The following is a 16,062-nucleotide window of genomic DNA, read 5'->3' as shown; positions in this document are numbered from 1 at the left end:
GATTGCCCAGGTTTGAATCTTGGGTCCATCCCTTGTGAGACTGTTCTGGGGCAAGTGATTTCATCTCCAAGGGCTGCTGCTTTATCTGTAAACTGGAGCTAATAGCGCTACTGCCTTCAAGATTAAACGAGGTAAAATTTGTAGACATTTTCAATAATCCTTGATTCCCGGTAATTATTTTTAGTGTTAACTTACAGGCATTGGCACCCCACTCCAGTACTCTTGCCTGGAAAATCCCATGGATGGAGGAGCCTGGTAGACTGCAGTCCACGGGGTCGCTAGGAATCAAACACGACTGAACGACTTCACTTTCACTTTTCACTTTCACGCATTGGAGAAGGAAATGGCAACCCACTCCAGTGTTCTTGCCTGGAGAATCCCAGGGATGGGGGAGCCTGGTGGGCTGCCGTTTATGGGGTCGCACAGAGTCGGACACGACTGAAGCGACTTAGCAGTAGCAGTACAAGGTGGAAACTGCTAGTTATCTACCCCAATATCCATTATCCCCATCTTCCATGGTAACAGAACTCCTGATCTGGGACTGGGCACAGTCACCTAGAAAAAGACTGTATTTATCAGTCAGTCTTGCAGTTCTTTGTGGCTGGCCACTGAGACAGAGCAGGCTGACTACATAATTTGTAGGGTTTGGTGCAAAATTAAACTGCAGAGCCTCTTGTTGAAAAAGTAGGAAAGGGTGCTACTGGGGCTTCCCAGGTGGCACTAGTGATAAAGAATCCACCTACCAAAGTGGGAGCCATAAGAGATGCAGGATTGATCCCTGGATCTGGAAGATCCCCTGGAGGAGGGCATGGCAACCCACTCTAGTATTCTTGTCTGGAGAATCCCATGGACAGAGGAGCTAGGTGGGCTATATAGTCCATAGAGTCACAAAGAGTTAAAATGACTTAGCATGCATACAAAGGTATAAAAATAAAGCTTTTACTTTTCTTCCCAAATTTCTCTTGACCTGTCATAATGATTTTTATTTGCTGGTTAATGTTTCTCCTTTGGGCACACAGATATACTGGTGGGGAAGGGAAAATACTCACAGGCACCAGGACAGCCCAGGGGCTGCTGGGTCCCCCTTCCTGTTCAACACTGGGGGCTGGGAAGTCAGGCTAGACATCTGCTCTTTCTACAGTCCCGCTGCCTCACCCACTGCAGATGTGGAACTTCCAAGTGTGTTCCGACCTGTATGTACTGGGATGGTCTTGGTTTTTATGGTGAAGGTGAGTGAATTACTAAGTCCCCAGTGAGTCCTGCTTTGTGTGCTCTGACACTGGCACCTCAGGGTAGGGACCGCAGTAGCCAGGCCCTGCCCCAAGTTGCCTTGGGACATTTCACCTGACACCAGTCCTCCATGGGTGCACGGGCCACTGCAACTGTGCACAGAGCCGCTAGGTGGAACAGGCGATGGGGAAGCTGAGACGGCCCAGGGTACTGGGAGAGAGGGGCTAGCTGTGGAGACATAGTCCTGGGGAAATAAGAAGAGGCAGAAAGTGGACATTCTCCATTTTCCATTTGAACTTCACTTACAAAGCACAAATTCAAACATGAATTTAAGAAAGTCAAGATGGTGGCTATAGAGCACTAAACCCAAGCCAACAGGCCTCATGTAACTGTACTGGTTGCATGCTCATGGAGCCAGTCCTGCACAAAAGCATATGTGTTTAGGCAACTTTTGGGAGATGCCCTTAAAATTATCTTTCTCATCTGCCTTCTTGCCTGGGATGCACTTACAATGGCTGGAACATTTACTGCTATCTGAGACCATGAGGATAAGGGCTATAGCTGGGGATGGCAAAGTGTGAGCTAGGAGGAGCCTGGATCCCCAAATAAAATTTTTCATTTAAAGTTATCAGGGCCAGGATTCCTATCCTGGTTACAGGAATGGTTTCAGAAGTTCATGACACTGTAGACATCATTATATGCCTGGATATTTTTCTGGGAGAGAATCCATGACTTTCATCAGATTCTCAAGGAGGCCCATGACCCTAAGAGTTTAAGAATTGAGCTTTGAGCAGCTGCAGACAGAGTTCTCTTTAGCTGTTTACATGTTGAAGTAATACCAAGGCATTAACCAGAGCCATGCAAGATATTGAAGGGAGTAACATGGATAAGATATCAACAGGACTGGAATGATGAAAGAAGGGGATTGTGGCCAGGCCAGAAGAGAGATTCTAACCCCTTTGTTCCCAGCACTGTTTTGGTGAGACAAGATTCATGATTTACACCAGAAATATAAAGGACTTCCACTTGATCATGATCTGAAAATTGCCAGGTCCCTGTGTATAATTCATTATTCAAAAGCTGCTGCACACTGTCTATAAATCACTGCAAAGTAGTCACTCTTTCCAAGAAGTCTTTTCAATGTCCTTGGCCAAAGGCCAGGGTTTAAGAATCTCCCCTGTAAGTTCAGTGGCTGCATCTGAGCTGTAGGGACCATAGTGACACTTGGAGTGGCCAGCACAGCAACTGGACAAGTCCGTTGTCACCTCCCACAAGAATTTTCTGTTGCCTGGATGGAAGTCTTCCCTTTGGAATAAATCAGCCCTGACACCAACTCTTGGTTTTATTTTGGTTTTAAACCAACTAGGACACTTTATTACAAATAGTCAGTGCTGCTCAGGTACAAGATGTACAAGTACTACAAATTAAAACAAACTTGGCTTGTCAAAAGTACAGCCTTCTCCCTTCTAAGCCACATATTTGCACATACTTAAGCTTGGAAATGAGAGCTTCACCCTTTTTTAGCCGATTTTTCATTCCCTTACATAAATCTCTGTTGCATCTTAAATAGAGGTAATAAAAATGTTATCATCTTTCCCCTTAAAATGTGCCCCTCTTGACTTCAATATTTAGTGTACGTTTTTTTTTTATTCTTTGTTTCCCCCATCCTGAACTCCCTCCTAGCTCCCTCCCCATAGTGTACATTTTTGTCTCAGACTTGTCCATTATAACATGGCAGAGATAGGAAAAAATACTATCTTTTATTCTTCCAATATTTCAAAAGTTTGGGAATGCATCTATTTAGAGACAATAGTCTATAGGTCAAGAACTCAGTTGCCTAGATTCAAATCGAGTTTAGTATAATCAGGTTATTTAACTTTTTCACTGTGCCTCAATTTCCTCATCTGTAAGTGGGAATACTAACAGTACCAATATTTAGCTCATGGATTTGTTGTGAGGATTAAATCAGTTATAGCTGGTATGTAGAACATGTTTGGTAAGTATGAAACTACCACTATTATTCTAGCACATATATAATTCTAAAATGAAGACAATTTATAATCTACATTGGAAGGGACTGGAATTCAGGGTTTTTTATTGAGAGCTTATCCTGAGAAAGGGGGCCTCAGCTAAAAACAGACATTTTTCCCTGGGAACTTGGGATCCAGGCAGATGAGTCACACAATGGTGGGACCAGTAAAACTTAAGCCAGACTTCTTTGAGATTGGTTGTATATGGAGATGGTGCTGCTGGGCAGGTAATCTCGATACCTTGTTCCTCTCAAGAGAATTAAAAACAAGACAAACTAGATGAGTGTCAATATCTTCTACCCTCTCCAACTTACCACAGCACTAAAGACTTCCTAATAATAAATGATTCTTAAGCTATTATCATCAGTCATAATATTGATGGCATCTACTTAATGGGCAGCCAATCTGTAATATACTCTATAAGGTTTTAATCCCAAGCAGTTCCTAAAATAGTTGAAATGAGGGCTCTTTTAAATATTCCACATTTATATTTTAAATTCAAGCTTACAATATGACCTCCTTCATATTGCATAAGTTCTCTTTGAAATGTATCCCTGGGAATTTTTGGCAAATTAAAAGAAAAAGTGTCAATTTTATTTTGATCCCTTCTTTTGGCCTCTTTATTCATCGATTTATAACTAATCTTCTCTAAGCCCTTCTACTCCCTAACTTATTAGTTTCTTTAATATCATCACTTTGCTTTCCTTCTATAATTTCTGATTCTTAATTCCTTCCCCTATCTGCAGTTCCCTAGATGGAAATGATTTCAACTAATGCTGGAGCAAAAAATTACCCAAAGGTTATTCTTTCCTTGGCAAATAAAAAATAAAAATAGTAAGACCTCAAGTGTCTACAGAACATTTTATATCTCCATTGTCTCCATTTATTTCACAATAATCCTAGGAAGAAGGGAGGGCATATGATAATTCAGAAAAATTAAACAAGCAGGCATTTTGATCTTATAAAATTTGAGGGTCATAAAAAGAAAGAACATTTTCACCAAAGCCCTAGAATTATGACTCCTGTTAGATTCCTTAGCTAATTATTTCTACTTGAACGGAAAGAAAAATAGAGCAATCTCTTAATTCTGAAGCCCCTTGGATGTAGCATGGATCCCATCAATGGATTTTCTGGTTCATGAAAAGAACCAATGACATCTTGGGTAAATCTGGTAATGCTTTCCAGTTTTGCTTCATCTCACAGTTGGTCTTCATTTTGAGGAAGAATGGGTCAAAGTATATGGTAAAATACACACTATTAACCCAACATAATCCAAGTTAACTGTCAAAAGTAGTGTCAATAAAGGCCACTCACTCTGGTAAACCAGTGCTTTCCTTCTGCTGAAACTCACTATTTAGAGAAGAATTCTAGTAGGTTCTTTTTTCTTTCCTGCAGTTTTATAGCATTCTAGATTTGGGATATCTAGTGTTAAGAGATTAATAGAATTGATCATTGGTATTCAAACATTTAATTGGTCATGATTTTTTTGAACACCTTGCAACATTGTTTATTGAAAAAATATTTTACTGATATTACATATCAAATGTCAGAATATTTACCATAAAAAGGCAGGAGGAGACAATTGAGTCTGGAAATGGTAGAAGAATATATTCTGCTAAAATGGGCAAAAGAGAAAAGGGATAAGACAGTGAGTGTATTAGCCAAGGATCTATGGCAAATAAATGTCTATAAAAAGTCTAGAAATGGCCTGGAGTTTGAATATAATTTACTACTCAAGGTCTGAGCCAAAAGACCACATCATATGTGAAATATATCATTGGAAGATCTTCTTGTCTCTCTAATCAGTTAAACATGTGGTCAGCGGGAAGTTACTGGACATCTATGGTGTTCTCAGCTCCATACTTTCAGTGACTCAAGTCCTGGGTATCACTCAACACTTCCAGCTATTTATACCACACTAGCAGTGTGTGTGTGTGTGGGAAGGGTAGAGTTGAAGGTATAATCTCCTTACCTCTTACTTTCCTTATTCCAAAGGATTAATGAAAGTAAAGAGAAAGAAAGTCCACTCTCAAAAAAAAAAAAAAAGGGGGGCAGCTCCTCAAATTGACATTATATATCAAATGTCAGAGAATGACTGAGCTATAGTTTTTTAGTGGTGGAGCTTTCTAAAATCCATACACCCATATTGGCTTAGTCTTTCTTCTCTTTCTTCCCTATGCTGGTATTAGAAAAGATCTGGGCCCAGTCATCCATAGGATAAGTGTAGATTTTGTTTCCTTTTCTCCCAAGGAGCAGTCAGGTCAATGCCCACTGTGCACATATATGTTTCTCAGGAACCTCAAGAAGTCAAGTGGTCACTGGACGAGGAAGGATACAGTATTGGTGGATCTCCCAATCAGCATGACTATTTCTAACAACATACAATGAAACTATCACCCACCAGCAGCCCTCACACACCTGACATCATTTCTCAGCTTATCCCTTTTGAAACCACTCCCCTGTGAGGGACAGCAGAGCAGTCTCAGACATGGCTTCAAAAAGGTACAAGATGATTATTCTTAGTTGAGGAAAATGTTAAGAGGAATAAATTCTTTTTCAGCCAAGATCATGCTGACATGAAAATGTCCTAGGAAACGAGGTGGGAGTGACAAAAAGGACAAATGTTTCTGGCTAAAATTCTTCTCCAACTTTTCCTGTAACTCTTCAGGAACAAGAAGTTCTGGAAAGCAAAGCAGTTCCCTTCCAGGTGCTACAGTGTGGGTCAGTGTGCAAATGGTAAATATTCCTGATCATTTTCAAAAAGTTCCCCCCACCACAGGAATAAGAAATATTGTGCTAGCTACTCAGGAACAAACTAGTGTTCAATTTATATAAACTTGTCAGGTAACCTATTCTAAACAAATTACCAGAAGGCGTTGTAAATCCACAGTTTGCTTCTGACCCCATCATGTACGAAATGTTTACAAAGATATGTCCCAACTCTTTGACCCACAAAAGTATGGAGGATCCTGAGGTTTAGTTCAGCCTATTAGCCAAGAAAGAAGCTGGGATAAGCAAGAAAGCTGTGCTATGATTAGAAAAACACATTAAAAATACTTTTGGATATACTAAATATAATTTCTTACAATTACTTTCAGTAATTATATGAGTCTTTAACTTGACCAGTAAAATAACAGATACAGTAACAGAAAAAATAAATTCATAGGAACAATAAGAATAAAGATTTTTCTGGTGTGCATGGGAATAAAATGCCATATGAGACGGAACAAGTGTGGAAAAAGAGAAGGTAATGTCCAAGAGACTCTTACCCAAGAATGAATCTAGGGTTTATTTCATTCAGCTCATCCCTCTTACTCTTGCACTCACATTTCTTCCATCATTCCCTGCCCTTCCAGGCAAATATCAAATCCTACCCATTCTGTCTAAAGATGTCTCCAAAAGGGATCATCTGCATCCTAGCTCCGCCGGCCCTTGGCCCTTCCATAATTACTCCCTGAGAGATTAAGGCTGGAGTCCCAGCACTGATGCTGATCGTAGGTGGGCCTTTTTGGCCTCCCCTTTCCCTGGCTCTGCATTGCACGGACTGTGTTTCCTACTTCAGCCCATGGGAGGTGCCAGAGGGAGGAGGTTAGAGAGCTGGTGGAGGGAGAAGCAGGAGTATTTCTCCCTGTTCCTCTCTGCCTTAGCGTCTTCCCTGGGGGCTCAGAAGATAGAGTCCTCCTGCAGTGCGGGAAACCCAGATTTGATCCCTGGGTTGGGAAGATGCCCTGGAGAAAGAAATGGCAACCCACTCCAGTATTCTTGCCCAGAGAATTCTATGGACAGAGGCTGGCGAGCTACAGTCTATGGGGTCTCAAAGAGTTGGACACGACTGAGTGAGTAACAGTCTCACTCACTCACTTTGCCTTAAGTGATGTCACCTGTAGCTTCAATGTGATTGCAGTTTTGCCAGTGACCTTGATCCCTGGGGGTCGAGCATGACCTTTTCCCTTTATCCCTCTAGCCTATGGGTAGAAGCTGCTTCTGGAGCTGCTGCAGTATACCCACTCTGGCTCCTCAGCTCCTGTATCACCCTGGTAACCCAGGCACTCTCTCCACTAAATCTCCTTGCTGTAAAGACTTAGAAGGACTTCTGTCTTCTTGGCTGAATACTGACTGATAGAGTCGACTAAAACAGGACCCCACCTCTTTCACTGTTGGGCCCTTTAATCAATCCTAAACGTTGGGACATAATTAACTTCCCATAGAGGATGTTTGACCATTCTTATCTCTTTTCTAGAAACTTTAATTGCTTGCATCGCCCATCCAGTGCATCCTCAAATTTTAAACATTCAAATGCTACTTTCATGCTTTTTGACATATCTGTATATCAACTGTACTATTATTTACTTTTTAATAAATTTCTTTAATAAAGTTTTTCTTTGACCCAACTTAAAAAATATAGCATCATTCTAAGTAAAAATTTCCATGATCAAGGTTTTGACATGCAAAATGCATATTAAGATAAATACATAACTTCTTAAAACTAATGGGCAGTGTCTGAAGTATCATCTCACTCATAGCCTGTGTGCCAATTTGGGGGAACACTGGTCTTTGAAATAAGAGCACACTTGTACCTGCTCCTAATACTTGCATGTTAGTATAACCCCAGAGGAGATATTCAGCCTCATTTCATTCTCGTTTCAGCTTTTCACCTCTTAGAATCTGAGAATGCGACATAGCACAGTGGTATACAGTTTAGACTCCTGGATGACACTATTTGGAGTTCAAGTCTTGCTTCAGTCACTTACTAGCAGGGTAACTATGGGCAATTTACTCAGCCTGCCTGTGCCCCGCTTTGCTCATCCACTCAATGACATCACTGTCTGTCCCATGGGGTCACTATGATGATTCCTGAAGAAGCATGCCTAATGCCTTTAGGACAGCCTGACATGCAGTAAGCACTCAGAAAAGGTTCGCTGTTATAATTTTTCCATTCTGACCTTTGCTCCATTCACGTTGGACCACTCTTCAGTTCAGTTCAGTCGCTCAGTCATGTCCAACTCTTTACGATCCAATGGACTGCAGCACACCAGGCCTCCCTGTCCATCGCCAACTCCTGGAGTTTACTCAAACTCATCCATGCATTGGAGAAGGAAATGGCAACCCACTCCAGTGTTCTTGCCTGGAGAATCCCAGGGACGGTGGAGCCTGGTCTATGGGGTTGCACAGAGTCGGACACGACTGAATCGACTTAGCAGTAGCAGCAGCATGTCCATTGAGACAGTGATGCCATCCAACCATCTCATTCTCTGTTGTCCCCTTCTCCTCCTACCTTCAATCTTTCCCAACATCAGGGTCTTTTCAAATGAGTCTGTTCTTTGCATCAGGTGGCCAAAGTTTTGGAGTTTCAGCTTCAGCATCAGTCCTTCCAAAGAATACTCAGGACTTATATCCTTTAGGATGGACTGGTTGGATCTCCTTGCAGTCCAAGGGACTCTCAAGAGTCTTCTCCAACACCACAGTTCAAAAGCATTAATTCTTCCAGCACTCAGCTGTCTTTATAGTCCAACTCTCACATCCATACATTACTACAGAAAAACCATAGCCTTGACTAGATGGACCTTTGTTGGCAAAGTAATGTCTCTGCTTTTTAATATGCTATCTAGGTTGGTCATAACTTTCCTTCCAAGGAGTAAGTGTCTTTTAATTTCATGGCTGCAGTCACCATCTGCACCACTCTTATACTGGCATAAACTTTGCAACATACCTTTATATATTTGCCCTGTACCTGGCTTGCCTTACCTAACTTTCAGCATTATATTCATCCCTCACAGCACATCAGAAATCCCACTTCTTTAAGAAAACTCCTCTGCTGCCCTCTCTTACCTAACAAAACTGCTCCACTCTGGACTTTGTGAACCTTCATATCTCTTCTGCTACACATATCACATTCTGTCCTGGAATTTGGATATTTGCCTCCTAGTCTCTGTTGGTTTGACATCTTTCACAGGAAGGATCCTTGTCTCCACACTGGCTAAATCCTACCTAGCCCAAAGCCCCCCCACCCCCACCCCACCCCCACTTGCAGAAGAGATACACAATAAATGCTATTTCCCTTGATCCCCAGTTCCAGGTAGTGCCACAGAATACAGGCTTTCCTAGATGCAGAGTCTTTACTGTGCCTTTTAAGAAGTAGGCATGTGTGCCTTCACCTAATTCACAAGTTAACTACAGTAAATATTTTCCTTACTTTTATAGTCTCTCATACTTTTGAGATGTCAAATTGTCAAGCTTAATTTGGTTCTGGATTCTCTTTGTAAGTCTCATAACAGCTCACAATTGTATAATGTTTTACAGTTTATAATATGCATCCACTCAAATCAGTTCATGTGAGCCCCACACACTCTTTATGGAAATTCCCCTCCTTTTGTAGATGCTGAAAATAAGACTTGGGATAAATGCCTTATATAGACTACATGGCTAAGCATACCCAGATCCCGGATGGGGTGATGCCTGGTGGTAGGTTGAGATCTGGTTCTCTGATCCAGCTTCTGGTAAAGAACTGTCGCCATGGTGATACCATACTGGTGAGCCATATAGCCAGGCAGGTCTATTAGAGCCACAGAGGGAGGCTAAGTGGTGTTTTCCTCACACATAAAGTAGTTTTCTTAAGGTATCTGAAAGAGCTACATCTCCCACTTGAGTTTTCCACTTGTATTACCAAAGTGAAAAATCCTATCTTTAAGTAATAAACTCATATAAATACCATGCCAGTCAATGACCACCTGAGGACCACTTGAGTATCTTGTCAGATCAAAGATCTCTGAATCCATTATTCTTTTGCTCAATGTACGGTTTTCACCATTGTACATTGTAAGCTTGCTAAGGCTAGGAGCATTGGCAATTTCCATCCAAAACGTGTAAGACAAACAGGCTTCACTCCAGAGTCATGTGAGATGTTTATTGGTATCTGCCTGGAAATCTGCATGAGGCTGTATCTGAGCAAGCAAGAAAGAGTATCTTAGTAGTGTGCATGCCATAGACATGGGTCAGGGAGTGTTTTTCAGACTTTCATCAATGGAGTCTTCTGTAATATCCTAAAACATGACCAAATCTATGAAGCTGATTCCATTTGATAAGTACCATCTCAGATCAGAAGCAATCTAGAAGGTAGAATGCCTGTCTCAAGCTACCTGGGACCACTGTTCTAATATTATTCAATTGGGTGCATTTGGGAATGAGGGGTAGAGTTATACAAATCATAAGGGCTGCGTGTAGTGAAGCTGAAAGATTCCTGGATTCTACCCTGCCTCTATCATTCTACTTTTCCAAGCTTCTTGTTTCCTCATCAATAAAACAAAGGGGTTACCAACATCCTTACCTCTGGGCCCCTTCATGAGCCCCATAATTTCAAAATTAATAGTCAAATAAAAAATAAGTACACGTGAAGTCTTTTTTTTTTTAATGAAACAGAAGATACCCAAAACTGGTTAATTCTATACCAGAGAATGTAACCATTTTCAGTCTGCTTAACAGTAGAAGGAAATTGGTATATTTCTCTGTACTCCAAGAGATAAAAATTTACAAGTGACTTCATAGAGGGGTCATGAAACGTACCTTCAGCCAAAGGGAAACTACTCAAAACTGCTTTCTCTATTCTACTCAAGCTGTTCTTGCCAAGATCACCAAAAATGTTCAGTGTTCTCCAAATCCAATATTTTCTGTTTATCTTCATCTCATCTCTCCACTGCATTTAACACAGCTGGATATGCACACCTGGAAACTCTTTTCCTTTAGAGTCTACACATCCCTCTGTCTTGGCTTGCCTTCTGCTTACCTGTCCCTCTTCTTAGTCCTTCTGGTTGGCACCTTTTCCACATCTCCACTCTAAATTTTGGAACATCCTTAGGGCTTAGTCTTCTACCCTCTTGCTCCTCTTTATATTATTTCCCTAGATGACCATCTAGTCCTGGGCAATAAATACTAATTGCATGCTGACAATTCCCAAACTTTTGTCTCACCCTCAGACCTCTATTCTGAATTCCAGACACCTATATCAAATTTTCTGTTGGACATCTGCACTAAAAGCTCCATCAAGGGTCTCTCTCAAATGTAACATGTCAAATCAGAACTCTTGATTTTCCCTCCCCTCATTATGGCCCTCTCCCATCTTTCCCTCTCTCATTCTTCTCCATCTCTATAAATGGCACACCTCTACTCAGTTGCTCAAATCAATTACCTAGAACTTATTTTTGATTCCCCATACTCCCCACATCCATTGCATTAATTGACTGTTGACTTACTCCAAAATATATCCCCAGTCCACTCTTCAACTCCACAAGCTCTGCTGCTGCTGCTGCTGCTAAGTTGCTTCAGTCATGTCTGACTCTGTGCGACCCCATAGACGGCAGCCCACCAGACTCCCCATCCCTGGGATTCTCCAGGCAAGAACACTGGAGTGGGTTGCCATTTCCTTCCCCAATGCATGAAAGTGAAAAGTGAAAGTGAAGTCACTCAGTGTGTCCGACTCTTTGCGACCCCATGGACTGCAGCCTACCAGGCTCCTCCACCCATGGGATTTTCTAGGCAAGAGTAGTGGAGTGGAGTGCCATTGCCTTCTCAGCCACAAGCTCTACTAGTATTGAAATCACCATTATCTCTTGCATATATTACTGCAAAGGCTGGTGTCCTAATTTCCATTCTCACGGCACATGTATTCTCCACAAAGTAGAAGAGAGGCCCTTTTGCAATAGAATTCATACTTAAATACCTGCAGCGGCTGTCCATTTCAATTAGAATGAAATCCAAACTCCTCACTGTCACCTGAGTGTCTCTCCAGGGTCTGGCTCTGCCGCTTCTTGACCTCTGTCCCTAGTTCGCCCCCACCTCAGGGCATTTGCACTGCTGGCCACGCACCTGGTATATTCTGCACCCTCCCTCACTGGTGCATGATTGCTCTTCCTCCTTACTCTGTTCTCAGTTCAACATCACTTCTCTAGGGAAGCTTTCCTAACCATTAACTACAGCAGACAGTCCCATTCTTCCTGATTACCCATCACCCTCTTTCATTTTATTTAGAGTGTACCTGAACTGACTTTGTTTCTTTGTTTATGTGCCCATTGCCAAAATTCTCCATCAATTTATAAGCTCCACAAGGGCAAGATTATACCTGGCTTTGGGGTACCCAGGGTCAAAGCACTGGCTCTTCTCCACTTAAAAGTCAGAGTGATTTTTATAAAACATCATATCAGGTCATATCAGGTCATATATCATATCAGGTCATTACTTCTAAAAACCTCCAGAGGCTTCCCATCTCTCAGAATAGAGTCTTAAGTGCTCATGGCCTGCACTAGGCTGATGTGATCTGGCCCTCAGACTTCTGTGTGGCCTCATCTCCTCTCCCTACCCTCCTCTTTCACCAGGCTGCAGCTATACTGACCTCCTTGCCTTTCCCAAACACACCATTCCGGCCTTAGGTCACACGGTTCCTCTCCAGAGATTCTTTTTCTGCCCACTGGAGCCAAAACAGCTATCCTTGCCCTGACTCATTTCCCTCCATGAAGCTTACACCATCTGCCATATCACACTGTTGTTTGTTGCATCGTTTATCTCAAGCTCTCCCCACCAAGATGCACACTCCCTGGGACTATTATTTTGTTCACTACTGAATCCCCAGCACCTGGCATATGTAGGTCCTCAGTAGGCATTTGTTGAAATAATGAATGATCTGCTCTTCTGAAAACTGTGAAGTCTTTCTAAATTGAGCCTGTCTAGGTAGATTATACCTAAGCATAGAAAGATTTATTCTGATGGCAATTGTTCCTTTTTTTCAACAGTCTAGAGCCCAGAGCAACAACAGCCAAGCTACAGATCAGACAGCCACACTCGAGGGACAGAGCCACCTCTCCCGGTCCCTCACTGGCACAGCAGCAAGGGCACCTCTTTCCTCATTCCTAGTCAGTCTGACCATTTGGGACTTGAAGCTTGTTTTCAACATTTTAATTCTGACTTTGAGAGATAGGCCTTTGGAGACACTAAAGTTCCTCTGAAAGTGGTGATTCATTCTGTAATGGAGCCTGTTTACTGAGATGAGAAGCTGCCCAGTGGGCACTTCGACCCTAGATTTCTGTCTTATTAATCGCTACTGTGAATGACAATGCAACTGCATTCCATTTACACATTCCTTGTTTGGCTAAGTCTTCAATGTTCCTAACACAAACAATGAAGACAGCATAAAAGAATGGGCTTAACTGAAGTGAAAGCAAATTAGACCTGCTGGTCTTTTTGGAACAAAGCTTTTTGTCGGCTATAAAATGGTGACTTCAGATGAATCTAATATACTCAAAATTAAACTATTCTTTTCCTACAGTTCATGTCCTACAATCCAATTGATAAATTCACAAGTATTTACTGAGCTTCTAATTATTTACTGAGCCCTGGTGGAGCCCAATGGGAACAGTAAGAGAGAGATCGATACACACACACACAAAATCTATATATCTCACATATATACACACACACACATACATCTTACAATGTGTCTTTGAAAATAACTATTCCAATTTCTTTAAACAAGAAGAATAAGGAAAGTGGGAAGATAACAAAATGAAAGAGAAAAGGAACTTCAGTATCTTAGACAACCAAGGACAGTTTTTAATTTAGAGTTGTGAAGAAAACTCCCCCTGTTGGGTAGACTGCTGCTCAGGCTAGTACGGAAGCAGGACTATGGTGGTTTTTCCAGGCTGGGGTGAGCACTTGGCTCATGTAAGCCAAACACCAATTATACAATGCATTCATTCAGTATATTTTAAGAGCTCTTACAGGGCTGGGACTAAGCAAGGGAGGCCAAGTTCAAGATCAGGGCCTATCTTTACTTAAATTTTTAAAAAATTTCAAAATCTTTTATTGGCATAAAAATGAACAGAATTTTGTGGTTTTCTGTCATACATCAACAAGAATCAGCCATAGGTACACCCATGTCCCCTCCCTCCCGGACATCCATCCCATCTCCCTCCCCATCCCACCCTTCAGCCTGTCACAGAGCCCCTGTTTGAGTTTCCTGAATCATACAGCAAATTCCCATTGGCTATCTATTTTACATATGGTATTGTAAATTTCTATGTTACTCTCTCCATATATCTCCCCTTCTCCCTCCTCTCCTCCCCGCACCAGGTCCATAGGTCTGTTTCCTATTGCCTGTTTCTCCATTGCTGCCCTGAAAATAAATTCATCGGTGTCAGCTTTTTAGATTCCATATGTTTGTGTCAGTATACGATACTTATATTTCTCTTTCTGACTTACTTCACTCTGTATAATAGGCTCTATTTAAATTTTAATATTTTGTTCATCATGGAATTTTTGTATTAATTTTACATTTTCAAAATAGACATTTTTTTCCCAAAGAAGACATACAGATGGCCAACTGGTACATGAAAAGATGCTCAACATCATTAGTTATAAGGGAAATGAAAATCAAAACCATAAAGCACTATCACCTCACACCTATCAGAGTAGCTATAATCAAAAAGACCACAGATAACAAGTATCGACAAGGATGTGGAGAAAAAGGAACCCTTGTACACTACTGGTGAGAATGTAAATTGATATAGCTACTGTAGAAAACAGTATGGAGACTTCTAAAAAATTAAAAACAGAACTATAATCCATATGATCCAGCAGTTCCATATCTGTGTATTTATATAAAGAAAAATGAAAATAGTAACTTGAAAAGATACATGCAGGCCCACTTTCATGGCAGTACTCTTTACAAAAGCCAAGATTTGGATGCCCAGCAACGGGTTAATGGATTAGGATGATGTGGTGCATATATACACATATATTCATACACAATGGAACAGTATTCAGCCATAAAAAGAATATAATCTTGCCATTTGAAACAATACGAATAGACCTTGAGGGTATTATGTTAAGTAAGTCAGACAGAGAAAGACAAGTACCATACTATGTGATTGCTGTTATATATGAAATGTAAGGGGAAAAAAACAAGCTCACAGACTTAAAGAACAGATTGGTGATTGCCAGAAGTGGGGATGGAGAATTGGAGCAATGTGTAAAGCGCCAAAAGATAAAAACAGCTTTAAAAAATATATAAGTAAATAGTGTTTTGATGATTGTGTTTTTTGAGTGTTCCCTTAACTTTTACACTCAAAGTGAGTGCCTCATTAACTTCCCCCCAGTCCTGGTTTATTATGTGCAGAGCATTTCGTAAGGTATATAGAGGATTAAGAGAAGGAAGAGACATGGATGTTAATTTCTAGTGAAAGGTTTAGTCGTTCAGTTGTGTCCAATTCTTTGCAACCCCATGGGCTTTAGCCAGCCAGGTTCCTCTGTCTCTGGAATTCTCCAGGCAAGAATACTGGAGTGAGTAGCCATTCCCTTCTCCAGGGGATCTTCCTGACCCAAGAATGAAATCTGGGTCTCCTGCACTGCAGGCAGATTCTTTATGGTCTGAGGCACCAGGGAAGCATAACAGAAGGGAAAAGATAAATTCCTGAATAAAGCCAATGAAATGAGAATGATAGGTGCTTTGCCTGCAATGCAGGAGACCTGGGTTCAATCCCTGGGTGGGGAAGATCCCTAGGAGAAGGGAATAGCAACCCACTCCAGTAGTCTTGCCTGGAAAACCCCAGGGACAGAGGAGCCCAGAGGGCTACAGCCCATGCTGTTGCAAAGAGTTGGACATGTCTGAGCAACTAATGTTTTCACTTTCTTTTCAAGTGCTTGAAGAGAGGTTTGAAAATACTGCCAGGGCTATGGGAGTGCTATGACAGGGTAGATACCATACCTGCCCAGTCCTCCCACTTCTAGCTATGTGACATCAGGCAGACCACTTAGCCAC

General features: G+C 41.5%; 1 protein-coding gene across 4 annotated transcripts in view; it reads right to left on the bottom strand.

Annotated features, from left to right (window-relative positions):
- MAMDC2 (MAM domain containing 2) overlaps nt 1–16,062 on the bottom strand; it is a 164,042-nt gene that overhangs the window by 128,815 nt on the left and 19,165 nt on the right. The window lies entirely within an intron of this gene.

This window comes from Bos grunniens, chromosome 8 (assembly GCF_055505025.1).
Source record: "Bos grunniens cultivar Pamir isolate PY7600 chromosome 8, Bosgru_T2T1.0, whole genome shotgun sequence".
Taxonomy (NCBI): domain Eukaryota; kingdom Metazoa; phylum Chordata; class Mammalia; order Artiodactyla; family Bovidae; genus Bos; species Bos grunniens.
Note: the sequence above shows the minus strand (reverse complement) of the source record. Positions and strands in the feature narration are given on the sequence as shown.